Here is a 15,647-nt window from a genome sequence, read left to right as displayed (position 1 = left end):
AACCACTTCCCTTGATCAATTCCATGATAGGGAGGAGGTTTTGTTGGTCTTTCATTATCATTTATTGAAATCTTGTCCCTAGATTCATAGATCATCATGCAATCATTTCGCGTCGATTGATGGTTTCCGAATCAAAACTACTCCTCTTTTAACTTGTTTGATGATAAGGAGAGGCAGAGTGGACAAACATCCCCTGAAAAATACTCTGTTTGTGCTATGTTTCATGTCTGTTACAGCAGGGCAGTACCAAACATTAGTGGCCGACCACCACCTTTACTGTACGGCCGTCCACTTTTTCTGGCCGGCCGGCCACCTTTTTTAGCCAGGCAGTGTCCTTTTTTCCTACAGAACAGAGCAGAGACTGAGGTGAAAAATGGTGCAATTTCTGACTGTGCAACAGAAGCATTCTGACAGTGGAACATATAGCATTTTCGGGTAGAAATCCGCATCCATGCATGAACTATCCCTTGTTTCTCAGGGCCCATTAAAATAATGTTTTAATAGTAGTATGTAGTGCATAAAGTAGTGGACTTGTAATAATTAATTACTTAGCTAATTAGTTAGTTTAATTCTAATTTGTATTAATTAGTTAGAATAACTAGTTACGTTAGCATTGTACTTAATTAATTAGCTAGAATAGTTAGTTAATTTGTGGCATTGTAATAATTAGCTTAATTAGCTTGGACATTCATTTAGACCCTTCTACACGAGGGCAAACTTATAATAATGTGCATATATTCCAAGCCTATGTCTTTCTCCTTTTTATTACCCGTTTATGATGGGTAGTGAAGAACATCATGTTTCTTTTATCATTTTTCATGATTTGCATCCATTTGTCTTGCATGCATAAGGTTTGTTTCATCATTCTAACAACATTGTCATTTATTACTTCATTGAATACTGCGCTACCGCATGCTATCAAAGTGATTCACATGACATATTAGACAATCAAACATATTAGTTGCATTTTTGTATGTGTTGCATTAGTCATTTGCATATTAGGGCATGCATTTTTCTAATTATTTTGTTTCTTTTGGGTTGCCTTAGAGTACTAGGTGAGCACTTAGTGCTTTAGCATATCGAATGTGTGTGATTATTTTCATATTAAGCATATTCTTCATGAGGCCAAATGCTTAAGTGATATACTTGTTTGAATGCCTGTGGATGAAAGCTAATTGTTTATGTTGGGATGATTTGATTAATGTGAGATGAGATCACTTTTTCAAAGTGGTACATATTCAAAAGAATTTTCAAACAAACATAAGATCAAAGTGTTCCAACTTTTACAAATTAGTCTATACTTGTGTGTCACATTGTAAAATAGCCTAATAATCAGAACAAAAGCATATAATGTAAATAAGAATCACATCATGATTAGTAGTGGCCGATCTTTGATCGGGTTTGTGGGGTGCTCAATTCATGACCTTCCCCTCTCATACCTAAGTTCTCGAGCCGAGACACTATGGGGATGATGGATAAGTGGCCTTTGGCACAAGTCTCGGGTTTCCTAAATTTCTCAAAAACATTTAGATGGCGACTCTATAATCTGGCAAAGCAGTCCATTTTTGGCATTTTGATTTAAATTGATTTTCCAAAAGATTTTCCGGATTTGGATTCATTTGTGTTTATCCATTTCACATTGCACTTGTGAAATCAAATTCAGAACCACGGGAGTCCTAACTGTAGAGCTATCGTATCCGAAAGGAGGACGAAAAGCAAGACTTCTAACTTTTCACCATATAGATAATGTCTCCAAATATTTAAGGCAAAGATCACTGCCGCTAACTCTAGGTCATGCGTAGGGTTGTTCCTCTCAGGTGTTTTCAATTACTACGAGCCATAAGCTACTACCTTCCCCTTTTGCGTCAAAACACAACCTAAACCTTCCCGTGAAACATCACAATACACTAAATAACCCAAACACCTCTCCGGAATAATCAATACTGGAGCAGTAGCAAGTTTAACCTTAAGCTCTTGAAATGACTTCTCATAAGTCTCACCCCAAACAAATTTGATTCCTTTTCTCATTTGTCTAGTCAATGGTGAGGCTAATCTAGAGAAATCTTTCACAAATCTATGATAATACCCAACCAATCCCAAGAAACCACGGATCTAAAAAGCATTCTTAGGTTGTTCCCAATCTTGCACTGCCTTTATCTTGGTTGAATCTACAGTCACCCCTTCCTTGGATACCACATTGCCTAAGAACTTCACTTCTAATCAAAATTCACACTTCCCGAACTTAGCATATAGTTTGTGGGCTCTATGTTACTCAAGTACTACCCCGTAAGTGTTCTTCGTGTTCCTCCGTAGAGGGTGAGTAAATCAAGAGTCATCAACAAAGACAACCACAAAAGGGTCTAGGAACTCATGAAAGATCTGGTTCATTAAATCCATAAACATGGCCGGTGCATTGGTTAGCCCAAAAGGCATCACTAGAAACTCATACCGCCTACGAAATGTCGTCTTCAGGATATCCTCATCCCTTACCCTCAACTGGTGATAACTCAATCTTAGGTCTATCTTGGAAAAATAAGAAGTCTCTTTCAACTGATCAAACAGATCATCTATACAAGGCATTGGGTACTTGTTATTAATAGTTACCCGGTTCAACTTCCAGTAATCAATACAAAGTCGCAACACACCATCTTTGTTTTTGGAAAAAAGAGAGCCAGTGCTCTCCAAGGTGAAGTACTAGGGCGGATAAAACCCTTATCTAACAATTCTTGGAGTTATATCTTTAACTCACTCAACTCAGTAGGTGCAAACCTATACAGTGCCACAGAAATCGATGCCGTGTCAGACACAAAGTCGATAGAGAACTCAATCTCATGATGAGGTGGAAACTAGGAAGATCCTCAGGAAAAACATTCGGGTATTCACAAACTACCCTTGGCCCCTGTGCTCGGACTTCATCACATTCGTTACTCAAGAAGTTGGCAAGAAGACAACTAAGCTCACTTCGCCCACGCGGATCATACACCAGTGATAAGACTCTATTGGCTTTGTCTTCTATGAAATAAAAACAATCACTGTTCAAGGTACATACAATAACCCTCTGACGGTAACAATCTATGATAGCGTGGTATGATGATAACCAGTCCATATAAAAAATGGCATCAAAACTTGACATGTTAATCAACACAAATGCAAAAAAGAAGTCGGTGACCGACAATCTCTATATCACAACTCCGACACCCCTTTTCCAAAACAATCTCGTCACCAATAGGTGACTCTACACTAATTGGAGATGCTAACCAAGCCAACACTAACCCCAATGCCGTTGCAAATGCAGACGAGATAAATGAATGGGATGCACCTTTATCAATTAACACATTGGCCATAGAATTGCATAACAAGAAAGTACCTATCACAACTGAAGGTGCTGGCACTAAGTCTGGTGTGGTAACAGCATACACACGCCCCGTGTAGACACCCCATTTTTGACCGTCCTCAAGACTTGGACGTCACCGCTTGAACACTCGGTGATCATCCATGTTTGTGTTCGTCTTGAGTTCCCGAAGGTCTCGGCTACGCGCCTTGCCTCAGGATCTCTCGACTCGACTGTTTTGTGTCTGGTTTTGTACCAAACACTTGTGCTTTGCCTTGGAGGGGTAGGGAATGGCTTGTGGGCCATCCCCACACTCCACCGGCCATGGCTTGAGGCCACCGGCTGTTTTTTGTTGTCACCGGCCAAATTCTTGGCCGGCCGGCACTATAGATGGCCGGCCGGCTATCTTTTTTTGGTCAATTGCATTTTCGGCCGGCTGACTACTGTGCATCTGCTTTTGCAGATATTTTCATACAGCTAGCATGCACTTGGCTCCCCTCCATACACATGTATGAAGGGATTCCCCTCTTAGCTAGCTTGTCTTGTAAGCTTACAAGATTGAAGCTCTATAAGAGGAAGCCTCCTCTCCCTCTTTTAGGGGTTATAAAATTTAGACAACATTTTCAGAGAGCTTTGAGTTTTAGGGTTTGAGTGTTGTATCCATCCTATCTCTATTTCTCCCTCTCTTTAGCTCTAAGTGTGTGTTTAGTCTTATTATTGCACACAAACACATAGTATCACACCTTTTCTTGGTTGCTGAGGGCCAGAGAAGTGTTCTCAGAGTTTTTGGAGCTGGTTTGGAGCCAAAGAAGCTGCTGGAACTTCATTTGTGAAGAGGGTGTACAAGGGTAAGAAACTTGTCCCTTTATTCCCCATTTTTTCATTGCATGTTTGCCTACCTTGCATCTGTTTTTGAGCTTTGTGTATAACATATAAAAATTTTGATTTTTAGTGCTCTAAATAGTTTATTAAGGGTGTTTTAAGCTTTGAGGTTGTTTGACCCCTCTTAAGGCTTGTTTAGCCCCATTTTGTGCCTTTTTTTGGTGAGCGCCGGGACCATACTATTTGGGCCTCCTCACCACTGAAATCTTGAGGGATTTCAGTGGTGAGGATGGTGCCTTGAGGTCCCAAGAAGGAGAGGGCCACCCCCTCTCCTTGTTGTCCTTGAAAAGGGCCATTTTTAGCCTCTTGAGGGAGCATATAGTTTGAGTATGTATTGACCATGCCTTGACTGATTTTCAAGCTTATTATGTCATAATATAGCATTGTTGTATGTTAGTTTTGGTACACCATGCTTGTCTAGCATACATACCTTGTAATGCCATGATTTGCCTCAATACATGCATAGCATTTAGACTACCATGCTTTTGTGTTTTGACCAAGCTTTGTGAAGCTTATATGCATATTTTGATGTGCTAAGGGACTGTTTCAAGTCATTCGAGTCATCCATGCCTTGCTTTGTATAGCTACCATGTAATCCCTCTTGTATGCCTTAAGCTTTGGCCCTTCTAGCATGTCATCCTTGCTTTGTTTCAGTGGTTTGGAACCACTTGACATGTTATTTTAGACCTCATGATGTGCCCATATGCTTGCATTTGATCCCCCTTCAATGTGTTTAAAGGTTGTTGCCTTATGCCCCTTGTTTAGGCCTTGGAGTATGCTTGCATTTTTAGACCACTTAGATGCCATCTAAGTACATCCTTAGCTTTGTTTAGGTCTGCATTAGACCTATTTTAAGTCCCTTTGGCTTTGTGCGGCTTGGTTGACCTAACCTTGGTTTACCTCCCCTTTGGCTTGCCTCAAGTCTTGGACCATTGTTGCATGTTTGGCTTGCCTTATTTACTTGGTTTGGCACCTTTATAACATGTTTTTTAGAGCTTTATGTGCATGCCATTAATCCATGTTTTGTCACTTTTAAGTGTGCTTAAAGGTTGCATGTTTGATGCTTGAGTGTTGGCCCATTAGCATGTGCATGTGTGTGTGTGTGTTGGCCCTCATTTCCATAGCATTGGCTACTGTTTTGGACCTAGTTTAGGGCTGTACAATTAGTGTAAGTCCCTTCCTTGCATGCCATTCAAATGTCATTACATTATTCCATCGTTGCATGCTTTGGTTGCATGTGTTGCATGCTTAAAATCACTTGCATTGGGTATGCATCCTCTTGGTCAAGTTGTTAGCATATTTGTATGACTTGCATGTTTGCATGGTTGAGTTGCACATTGCATACTTGATTAGCTTGCATGGATTGCATGCCTAGTGAGCATTGTGCATTGCATCTTCACGTTACACACTTAGGCTCACATGCTTAGGTTGCATTGCACTAGCATGCATGCTTGGCCTCTTGAATTGCTTGTGATAGAGGTTGAGTTTAATTTGTTTGTTTATGTGCATTGCATGACATTTGAAATGAAAATGCACAACTTGGTCTCTTGGGCCATCACGCATTGCAATGCCCGATTGGTGGTCCGAAAACCAAGGGCCGTATCCCTTTGAGTCACAAACATGACAAGGGATGTGTCGGTGCACACATTCGCTTGAATTGCATTGCCATGCAAAGCTTTGTCCTCTGCTGCTGTCAACCAGGTCCTGCAGGAATTTTCGGCCGATCGACTACACAGAGTGCTGACCGGCCATCCATCGGTGGCCGATGGATTCATCTTTAGCCGATGACCACCAAATCACAACCGGTGATGATCCCCTTTGGCCGGTGGCATTCCCCAGCATCCAGTGAGAATATCCTGAGATTTTGGCAGTTTTCAGAGGAGTATAGTAGGGAAAACAGAGGCAGCTTGCGCATGGCAATGGACTTCCGAGCAAGACTGAACATGCATTGCATTGGGCTCTTTTCCTGAGGCCGTTTATCGCTTTCTTAGATTAGTTGATTTGCTTAACTAATTTAGTTGGTCTGTAATAATTACTTAGCTAGGATAGTTAGTTTGTTATTCGGACTGTATTATTCTTTCGGACCCTCCGAGCGAGGGCAATTGTGTAATAAGTGTGGGTGCGTGTGTGCATGTCTTCCAACTCCCGCTTCTTTCTCCCTTTTACTTACCTGCTTTGATGGTTAGTATTAGGACATGTTTACTTTAGCATACCTTATGCTATGCATGCATGCATCATTCATCAGTATTGCATGCACCGGGCTCGGCGGATCATGCTAACTGCATCGTATTTCAAATCTGACTTGAATACATGCTACTTGCCGCACTTTACATGCCATTTTAGGATTAGTCGAGCCTATCCTAATTGCATTCTGTATGCGTTGCATTAGCCACTTTAACATGAACTAGGATCACGCATGTTTGCTAACTAGTTTATTATTTTGGCACGGAGTACATTGTAAGTATTTACGCTTTAGCATACCGCATTCGTGTGAGTGTTGCCACAATAGCATGATTACCATGAGACTAGCTGCTTATGTGATATAACTGCTTGAATGCCTGTGGACGGAGGTTGAATTAACTAAATTGGGATAATGCATTAAAACTGTGAGTTTTAAGCCCACTAGATAGTGGCAAAACCATCTTTTCCAAAGGCCCACTCGAGGGTGGCAAAACCTGCATTTCAGCCTACTTGCGAGTAGCAAACCATTTTCAAAACAAGCATGAAATGTTTTGTTCCAATTTAGGCAATTTGGTCTATACTTGTTTGTTGTGCGCATAACATAGTAATTCTAGGCTAATAACTGGAATAAGAATACATAACGTTTTCAAAAACGGATATCACGGTTAGTTGAGGCCGATCTTCGGATCGGGCGAGAGGGGGTGCTCATAGCTGACCTTCCCCAATCGTACCCAAGCTCCCGAGCCGAGGCAACTTTGGCGATGACGGACACGTGGCCTTTGGCACCGAGTCAGGGTTTCCTAAATTCCCCCTTAAAAAATATTTAGGTGGCAACTCTGTATCTGGCAAAGCGGTCCATGTTTGGCACTTCTTTCAACATCTGTTTTCTCAAAACGATTTGCCGGATTTGGACTCTTTGGTTCAAATTAAGAACCGTGACAATTTGAGAGTCGTGAACTATAGTGAGCCCAATATGAACAGAACGGGGGGACTCGTCCTCCCGGGGCGTTCGGGGACGTCTACAGTTTCTGACGACTCTGCTGGGGATTTAGAGAGCTTGACTCGAACTCGTGATATCCTGTTTTGATTTCATTTATGTGTCTCTTTCGATTTGCATGTGCATTGGTGCGCCTAGGACACCGTGTTTGCCGTCTGCCATTCCTGAACGGTTTGCCGGAGGCTTGACTTTGTCAAAGCATGCCATAAGGCTGACCGGTTGTGGGCTCTGACAGTATGGGAACACAAACCCCGGTTTTACCGGGGCACCCTTTTAGACCATTCGACCTAGTGCATATCCAAATCCATAGTGACTATTCCAAACTAGGACAGGTTGCTTACCCGATGTTAGGTTGTTTGAAAACTGCTGCGTGCATAGTGAAACCCTAGCTCCTGACAAAATAGGACAGGGAAACCCTACCCCTCTATAGGGGTGTTTTGGCTCTCTTTACTTGCTATGTGCTTTTAGAGTGCATCTCTATAGGGAACGTACATATCAGTTTGCAAGTTTGAGTATCAGACCCGAGGGCACCGGTATCAGTTTATGAGAATCAGTTATATCTGTGGGTATCCGATTTAGTATTTTGGGGGCAGTGATTTTGGGCAAAAGTGATCAGCAGTAGAGTACAGTTATTCAGCTATACTAGCGTCTGTTCTGATTGGTCCGAAATGCTGCATGTTTTCTCTTTCAGTTTAGAGAGTTGATACAGAATAGCTAGTGTTCCTCCTTGCTGAGACAAGACAGATATCTGATTCGTCAGTCACCGTTCAGTACAGCGAACTTATCATGACACAGAATTCAGAGGAGATTGTGGTTATGACGGCCGCATTAGACCAAGGAATCACTCTGCAAAGCGAGACCGATGTCGATATACCGCATCCACCCAGGTCGCCTATCGCGCACCCAGTCTGGACCCCCCATTTGTATCAGGCTCGTGAGCCCACCACATTTGAATTGATGGGAATGATAGACGACCTCCAGAGATCCGTGGCCGATCTGGCCTATGGAATGTCGGCTTCGCCGCCAGCAGCACCGTATGCCGGGAATTTCATACCATAGGAGCCCCCGCTACTGGGGCAGATTGTGATAGAGCTCAGCCAACCAGAGGTTGCCTCCAGCTACAGCAACGACGTGTCAGCAACAACCGGGCTTCGCTCTGATGTAGTAACCCAAACCCCCGATCAGGCTGAGGCCAGAGGCAAGAACAAAATGAAGGCAGATGCCGATCCCATTGAACAACTGCTGCGGGCAGTCGAGGCTTTGAAAACCGGGGGGATGAACAAGCAACAGATATCCGCAGTTGTGGCAAAAACTGTGGAAGATGCTTTCCCCACTCCACCTGAGGTAGTTCAAGTCTGTTAGAAAATCGGGATAGGCCCCGTCATGCCAGAACAGTTCCTCCTATTCCCAACCCTGCACCTGGGAAAGATCAGAAAACCAAGGCAGTGCCTGCCGACCCTTTTGCTAGTGCGTCTAGTAAGAATACTCAGACTTCAAAGTACCTACCCCGAGGGCGCAGGATCTTTCATGCTCTCTACATGCCTCTGTCTAAGGCACTTCAGATTCTTGCCGAAAGGGGGCACCTCAAACCCCTTGAACCTCGGCCTCTCCCGAAAAATCTCCCTCTCACACATGATGCTGCTTTGTACTGCGCATACCACCAACAGACCGGTCACGCCACCGACAACTGTTTCGACCTTCGCCATGAAGTGCAGGATCTGATTGATAATGAGGTCATTCTTCCACCTACCTTAGCAAAGTCTGTTACTACCGAGCTGTTGGACTTTGAGGATACTACGAGTATGGGATCAGGGGTTGGACCACCTGTGGGCGGCGCTCGGTGTATTTCGGATATGGCGTTTGGCACGCACTTTTTGAGCATTTGTAAATGCAGTTTTGTAGCTTCTGGCTTGGGTTTTGAGTCAGTTCTCTGTTTTGTTTTTGAGTCTGCCTCTTTGCTTTGAGTCAGTCTTTTTGTTTTTGGGTCTGTCTTGTGGTACCGAGTCAGTCCCGTTGTATAGGATGTCAGGTGATTCTAGGGTTGTTGCCTCGAACACCGTTTTGGTTTTGTAAATACCCTTTTGTTTTGAGTCTGTCTCTGTTGTGGAGCCAGTTACAATCAGGGAATTTGAATGGAGCAGCTGCGGCTATCATGTTTCCATGTTTATTGCTAATTTTGAGCTAGTTGTGCCAAAGGATTTGAATCGAACAACCGTGCATTCCATCTGCTCTCTTGTGCCCTGAAAATCATTGCATTGACCTATGTTTTTCAAAACCTCTTTAACACTGCGGTGAAAATGAAGAGGAAGGAATTCCTCGAGTTTTACAAAACTTTGATCAATTTGAGGAAAAGAGAGGCATGCTAAGCCTTTAATGAATGAAACCATGCTTGTTAGCGTGATTACTGAGAAGGACCCTGGCTTGATCCAGATTGGTTCCACACTATCTTCGGCGCGAGCGATTTGTCGCTTTCTTAAAAACTTTCAAAAACAAATGTTTTGCGCGGCCCTGTGAAGACCTGTGTGGAATCGCTCTTGAGATTGTGCAGCCTAGGATCGCTCTCAGCCTCAAGATTCAACCATTTGTTTTCGAACCTTGAACCCGTTCAGAAGTTCAACGGTCAACCGCCATGTAAGGTCTGTGTGGCCAGATTAGAAGCAGCCCTCGAACAAGAGACACCAAAATCAGATCAAGAAGATCAGATCTCACCAGAAGAAGCGTGTGAAGCAACCATGATGGATCCTTCTGCAAATCAACGCAACAGCCATTCTCCTAGATTCAGATGATTTCGGGATCTCAAAACCATTTGGCATGGACTTGTTACACTTTTACCCTTTGAGAGGCTCGCTGGGTCGAAAACCCGGAAGGGCGACCCAGGCAAAAGTTAGAGCAAGAGAAAAATACAAAAAAGGAAAAGAAAAAAAAGAAAAATACAAAAAAAATATATATATACAAAAAAGTCAAAAATTGAAAAGAAGAAAAAAGAAGCTCACAAGGTCGAAAACCCGCAACGGGCGCCTTGGCAAAAGTTAGAGCCTAAAAAGTGAAGGTTAAAATACCCAAGTGTACCTTAGCCGGAACTACGTAAGGCTTAATTCCCATGTTTGGGATATGTAGGCAACTTCATCCTGAAGTCCAGCCCCCAACGCTTTCATAGCGCCTCAGTCCATGTAATGATTTTGATTATTCTTGCCCTCCCCGAATCCGATAGTTCGGTTGTGACAACCGGATACGTAGGGAACTTCATCCCGAAGTCCAGCCCCCAACACCTTCAAAGTGACTGTGTCCATATATTGGTTTTGACCATCTTCGTCTTCTCTGTATCCGAGAGAGTTCGGTCGCGATCATCGCTAGTGAGGACTGTTTACAATGTGCTGCGACATCATCCAGACAAGGGGCAACTTTCCGTTGCCGTGCAGCGTCCTTCAAACAAGGGACAATTTTCCATTGCCTCCGAACCAAGGCTGCGCATCTCGAGGGTAAGTTCTTAGCACCGGCCGTTTGCGAAAATATTTTTTGAAAATTTTTACTGAGGTTGACTATTTTCTCGAAAACTATTTCATTTCTCCAAAACTTAGACCGTTTTGGACCCAAAAAAAGGAAAATTTTCAGTGCTCATAGCCTGACTTGCATGATTTTCAAATCAAAAATCGAACAAGTGTGTTAATCTAACTCTCATATTGGTCAAAATTGTTTTAGTAGAAAGCCAAAACAAAAATGGTCATAATGATGAACTAGGGGCACGGTTGAGTCAGGCTTCCTGTTTTTCTCCCATCGCCAACATACTTGCCAAGAAGGGCACAACTCAAGCTGTCATTAAAGGGCTGAAAGCTCTCTCAACCTCCGAGCAACGAGGTATCGAACCAAGTGCGAAGCACGAATCGGGATGGATCAAGACACTCCATTCCCTCATCCAGGGCATCGACCAGACATCCCCGGAGGAAATAGCCGCGAGCTAACAATGTTGGGCGTGAACCCACAACTTCCTATTCATCCATTAAAAAAATCCTGGGGAGGGATAAAAATGAGAGAATAAAGAATAGAGAGGTGTAAGTTGAGAAAAAAAAAGTGAGCAAAAAGGGTTTTGAGAGAAAAACCGAGCTTGAGTGGCAGAGGGATGTGAGAACCACAAATAAGAAAGGATGGGAAACAATACCCAGAGAAACTGGCTCCTCGTGATCTGAGGTCCCCGTCTCCGTTAACACGTCTGTATGTCGTCTCTTTTGTCTTGTTTACTTCAACCTTTGTTTTGAATCTTTTTCGAGTGTGTCTCGTTGTGTTTAAGTTGTTTACCTTTTTTTTGTCTTCGCTGTTAAGTCATTCTCGCTATGTCTAGTTGTAGGCTCACTACCCCGGTTCAAAAATTAAAAAAAAAAAACCTTTCTTCAATGTCAAAAATTAACCGTTTTGTGCTCAAAATGCTGTGCCATTCTCCACATTTGTGCAATAACATGATTTGGTTCTTTCATACAACTGCAGGGTCCACCCCCGATAAGTGTGAATAGGAAAACCTGGGCCTCTTTGAAGCTTCTGGGTTTCAGATCACATCTGAGTGTGCTTCAACTTCAATAGATTCAACCTTCATGGTCCGTCTTGTCAGATTTGGGCTGTTTGTTCAGGATCCGCTGTGTGCAAAATGAATCAAGCGCTGTGTTATGAGCTGTATGCAGATTAATCCCCAGTAGAGTATGAGCCGAGTGTTCAGAATGTGCAGTGGTTGGTATGGTTTGTTTTTGCTGTTGGCTGGTTCGTTATCTGATTATTACCAATGCACATGTTCAATTTTCAGACAACAGATCAATTTCATTTACATTGAGATGTAACATGATGCAATGCAATGCAATATATGAAAAGTACAAATGCAACACTTTTTTCAGACAAAAAGTTTGTTTCATTTCATCATCTTTTTCAAGTACATGGTTTTGGAAATAAAAATATGCCTGCGGCAGTACAGGGTAGTCTAGCTACCAGCAAAAAGTACAAAAGAAAAAGAAAAAAAAAACAGCAACAGTCTGGATCAATGACAAAAGGCCATGGTTCTAGGGGTCCGTCCTCGTCCTCTTCCTGGACGAAGGTCCAGGAGCATCATCAGCTCTGTCATCTGAGTCCGAGTCCGAGCCATCTCCGGTCTCTTCCTCCGACGACTCTGCCTCCGCCTCTGTCTCCGCCTCAGACTCGTCATCGTCTGGAACTGGCACCCGTGAGCTACTCCCGACATGGGTGCGTCCCGCCTTGGTGTGGGGGTATACTCTCCCATCTCCTCCGATAGGAACAGAAGGTCCAGCTGGGGCACCTCCTACGGCAGGGATCTGGAAGGGATGCTGAAAAGTACAAAAAATGAATGCATTAGTATACTGTGAACAGAGTATCAGTGCAGAATGTAGTGTATGAGTACAGTGCGTGAATACTGTGAACAGAGTATCAGTGCAGAATGCGGTGTATGAGTACAGTGTGTGAATACTATGAACAGAGTATCAGTGCAGAATGCAGTGTATGAGTACAGTGTGTGAATACTGTGAATAGAGTATCAGTGCAGGATGCAGTGTATGGGTACAGCGTGTGAATACTGTGAACAGAGTATCAATGCAGAATGCATTGTATGAGTACAGTGTGTGAATGCCATAAGCAGTTTATCAATACAGAATACGATACATCAGATGCTGTGAGGGCAGTATGTCAGATGTCGTTTTGTGTGTCAGAGTATGTGAAACAGTCTATATATGGCTCGAGACCGTAGTCAGAAGGGCATACCAGAATGCTATAAATGGATAGAAGGTCACGACTCCGCTGGAGCATCCCCATCACTGAAGCGGTCAGCTCCAAGGACTGGCGAGTGTACTCAGAAGAGGCCTGCAAAAGTGTTAAGATGCATCAATATTCTGCGGAATATCAAATCAAATTAAATGAACTAACTATGCAGAACGCAATATGTAGTAGTATATACCGGAGGCAGGTCGTAGAAACTGACCAACTCGTGATCAGGCGGAGGGGGAGCAATAGGGATCTGGTAGGTCACCCCGCCACGCCCTCTGCATGTCATCGCCATGGGCAGAGTAGGCCAACCAGCCCCCCGCCCTCTCTGAACTCCACTCCTGCTGCGGACCCGAGCCCTCCTCGATGCTCCTGTCCCAGCCCCTGCTCCTGCCCTAGCTACCGGCACCGCAGGTCTCTCTCTCTCAGCACGACGGCCACCGCCCAGAGGTCGCATAATGTAGGTCTGGACGTACTCTCTGTAGTCGCCCTTGCCCCTAAAGCCCTCCGCATCCCAGCCGATCGTGTAATTGGCCATCTCCTGGGCGGTGAACCTCTCGGTGTCCTTCATGTGGGTAGGAGGCGGACCTGGAACTATCTGCTCTGGCAAGCCCAGGGTCTGGCGTAGGAAACGCTCACCCAAATACCAAGCCCGACAGACCGGGCCCTCCAACAGGATCCGAAAATGTGAAGTCTCCTCTGCCCCTGCAAACCGATCTCGTAATCGTCGCAGGCAATGGAGCCCAAGGCTGCCAAGTGGTCTGTAAATGACATGTAGTTTGTTATCTACTGATATTGACAATACAATGTAAAGCAAAGCTTAAATAAACCGCAAGTAAAACATACCTCTGCGGGGGTAATAGTGTCAAAGTAGCGGCGAAAAAAGATGAATGTCTCCCGCGGCCTCCGCACGCACCTCACGTCGAAGCGACGCGAAAATGGGACGACGAGAGGGGTCTCTATGTCTGGCACTGGGGCGAGTCTCGGGAAGTAGGCGTAGACCCACAACTGCAGAGCAAATACCAGAAGGGTTATCAGATAAAGTAGAACACAGAATAAAGCAGAAATTGCAGGACCATGTACTGTGCAGTGTGTTGAGCAAAGTGTACAGTGTGAGCAGTGTACAGTCAGTATAAAGCAGGGTGTATATGTGTGCCGTGTGTGCAGTATACGATCAACATGAAACAGAAAGTACATTGTGTGCAGTGTACAAAGTACATAAATGAAAAGCAGAAAAAGGAAAATGTACCTCCCAAGCGCGCCAATAACCTCCAAGCAACTGCCCACTGCCACGGGAAGCCGAGCTCATGTACCCATAGAGAGTGGCCAGAGCGGCGCCGCCCCAGTCATAGTGCAGGATCCGCCTGACATCCACCAGTACGCTAAGCAGGCAGAGAGGCACAGTGTTCGCCCGGTCGGCGAAAATGGTAGTCCCAAACAGAAACATGAGAAAGCCGCGTGCGTATCTCTCCACAGCCTCCTGAGTCATCGGAGCCTCCTCGGTCAAAGCTGGCTGGACCCTAAACTGGACCTCGAACCAGGAATATCGAATGAAGCCGGGATGCGCAAGAGGCGGCACCTCGCCGAGCAGATGGATCTGAGCAGCTGTCCACTCATCCATACCAGTATCAAAGAGGATTGGATCACCCCCTACCCCGATGCCTGTGAGCATCGAGAAATCATAGGGAGTCATCGTCATGTCTCCCATGGCAGAAAGGTGGAACGAGTCGGTGGTGTCCCACCACCTCTCTGCTAGATCGGCAAGGAGAGGCCTGCTCGTCGTCAGCCTGGAAAGCCCTCTGCAAAATGCGCCGAAGCCGGCCTGGTCCACGATGTGGCGAACCGCGTCGGGTAACTCTGCATACTAATCCCGAGTGACAATATTCCCATACCCCCGGACGGTATGGGAATCTCCCTGTTTTCAAGCAGACAACGGCGAAGAAACGCTAAAGTACAAATTTGAAAAGCATTCAGATTTGGTAGTGAACTACAACATGTGATGTGTCAGTGTGTTTGCATGGTTTGTTGTAGATACAGCATGTGGGCACATTTTCCAGATTCAAACAAATATCGGGTGCCGGTGTGCTCGTAGTGAACTACAGTGACTGATGTGTCAGTGTATTTGAGTGGTTCAGAGCGAGTGCAATGGGTGTGCACGTGTTCAGATTCAAACAGATAATAGTTGCAAGTGTGTTCGCGGTCGATTACAGTGTACAGTGCCTCAGTGCATTTGGGCTAAGCAGTTAAACAGCATAATCAGTTATGGCAGCTAAGTGTTCTACGTTGCGGAAAGTAAAGCAGAGGGAAGGATGTTACCTCGGAAGCGCCGAAGGACAAATGAGATGTAGGCTCGCACAAGAGAAGCTCTGGAGGCATGCCCCTCTCGAAGCTCCTGAACTGACGAAGTCCGTCGGGAGGAAGCACGTGAATCGTCGGCCGGTGGGTCGCCGGGTCGAACGGGCAGACACTCAAGGGGAGGAGCTCGGCCCCGGGGGCCATCTCGTG

This window comes from Camellia sinensis, chromosome 9 (assembly GCF_055761805.1).
Source record: "Camellia sinensis isolate YWXY chromosome 9, ASM5576180v1, whole genome shotgun sequence".
Classification (NCBI taxonomy): Eukaryota; Viridiplantae; Streptophyta; class Magnoliopsida; order Ericales; family Theaceae; genus Camellia; species Camellia sinensis.
The sequence above is the reverse complement of the archived record's forward strand: the minus strand, read 5'-3'. Positions refer to the sequence as shown.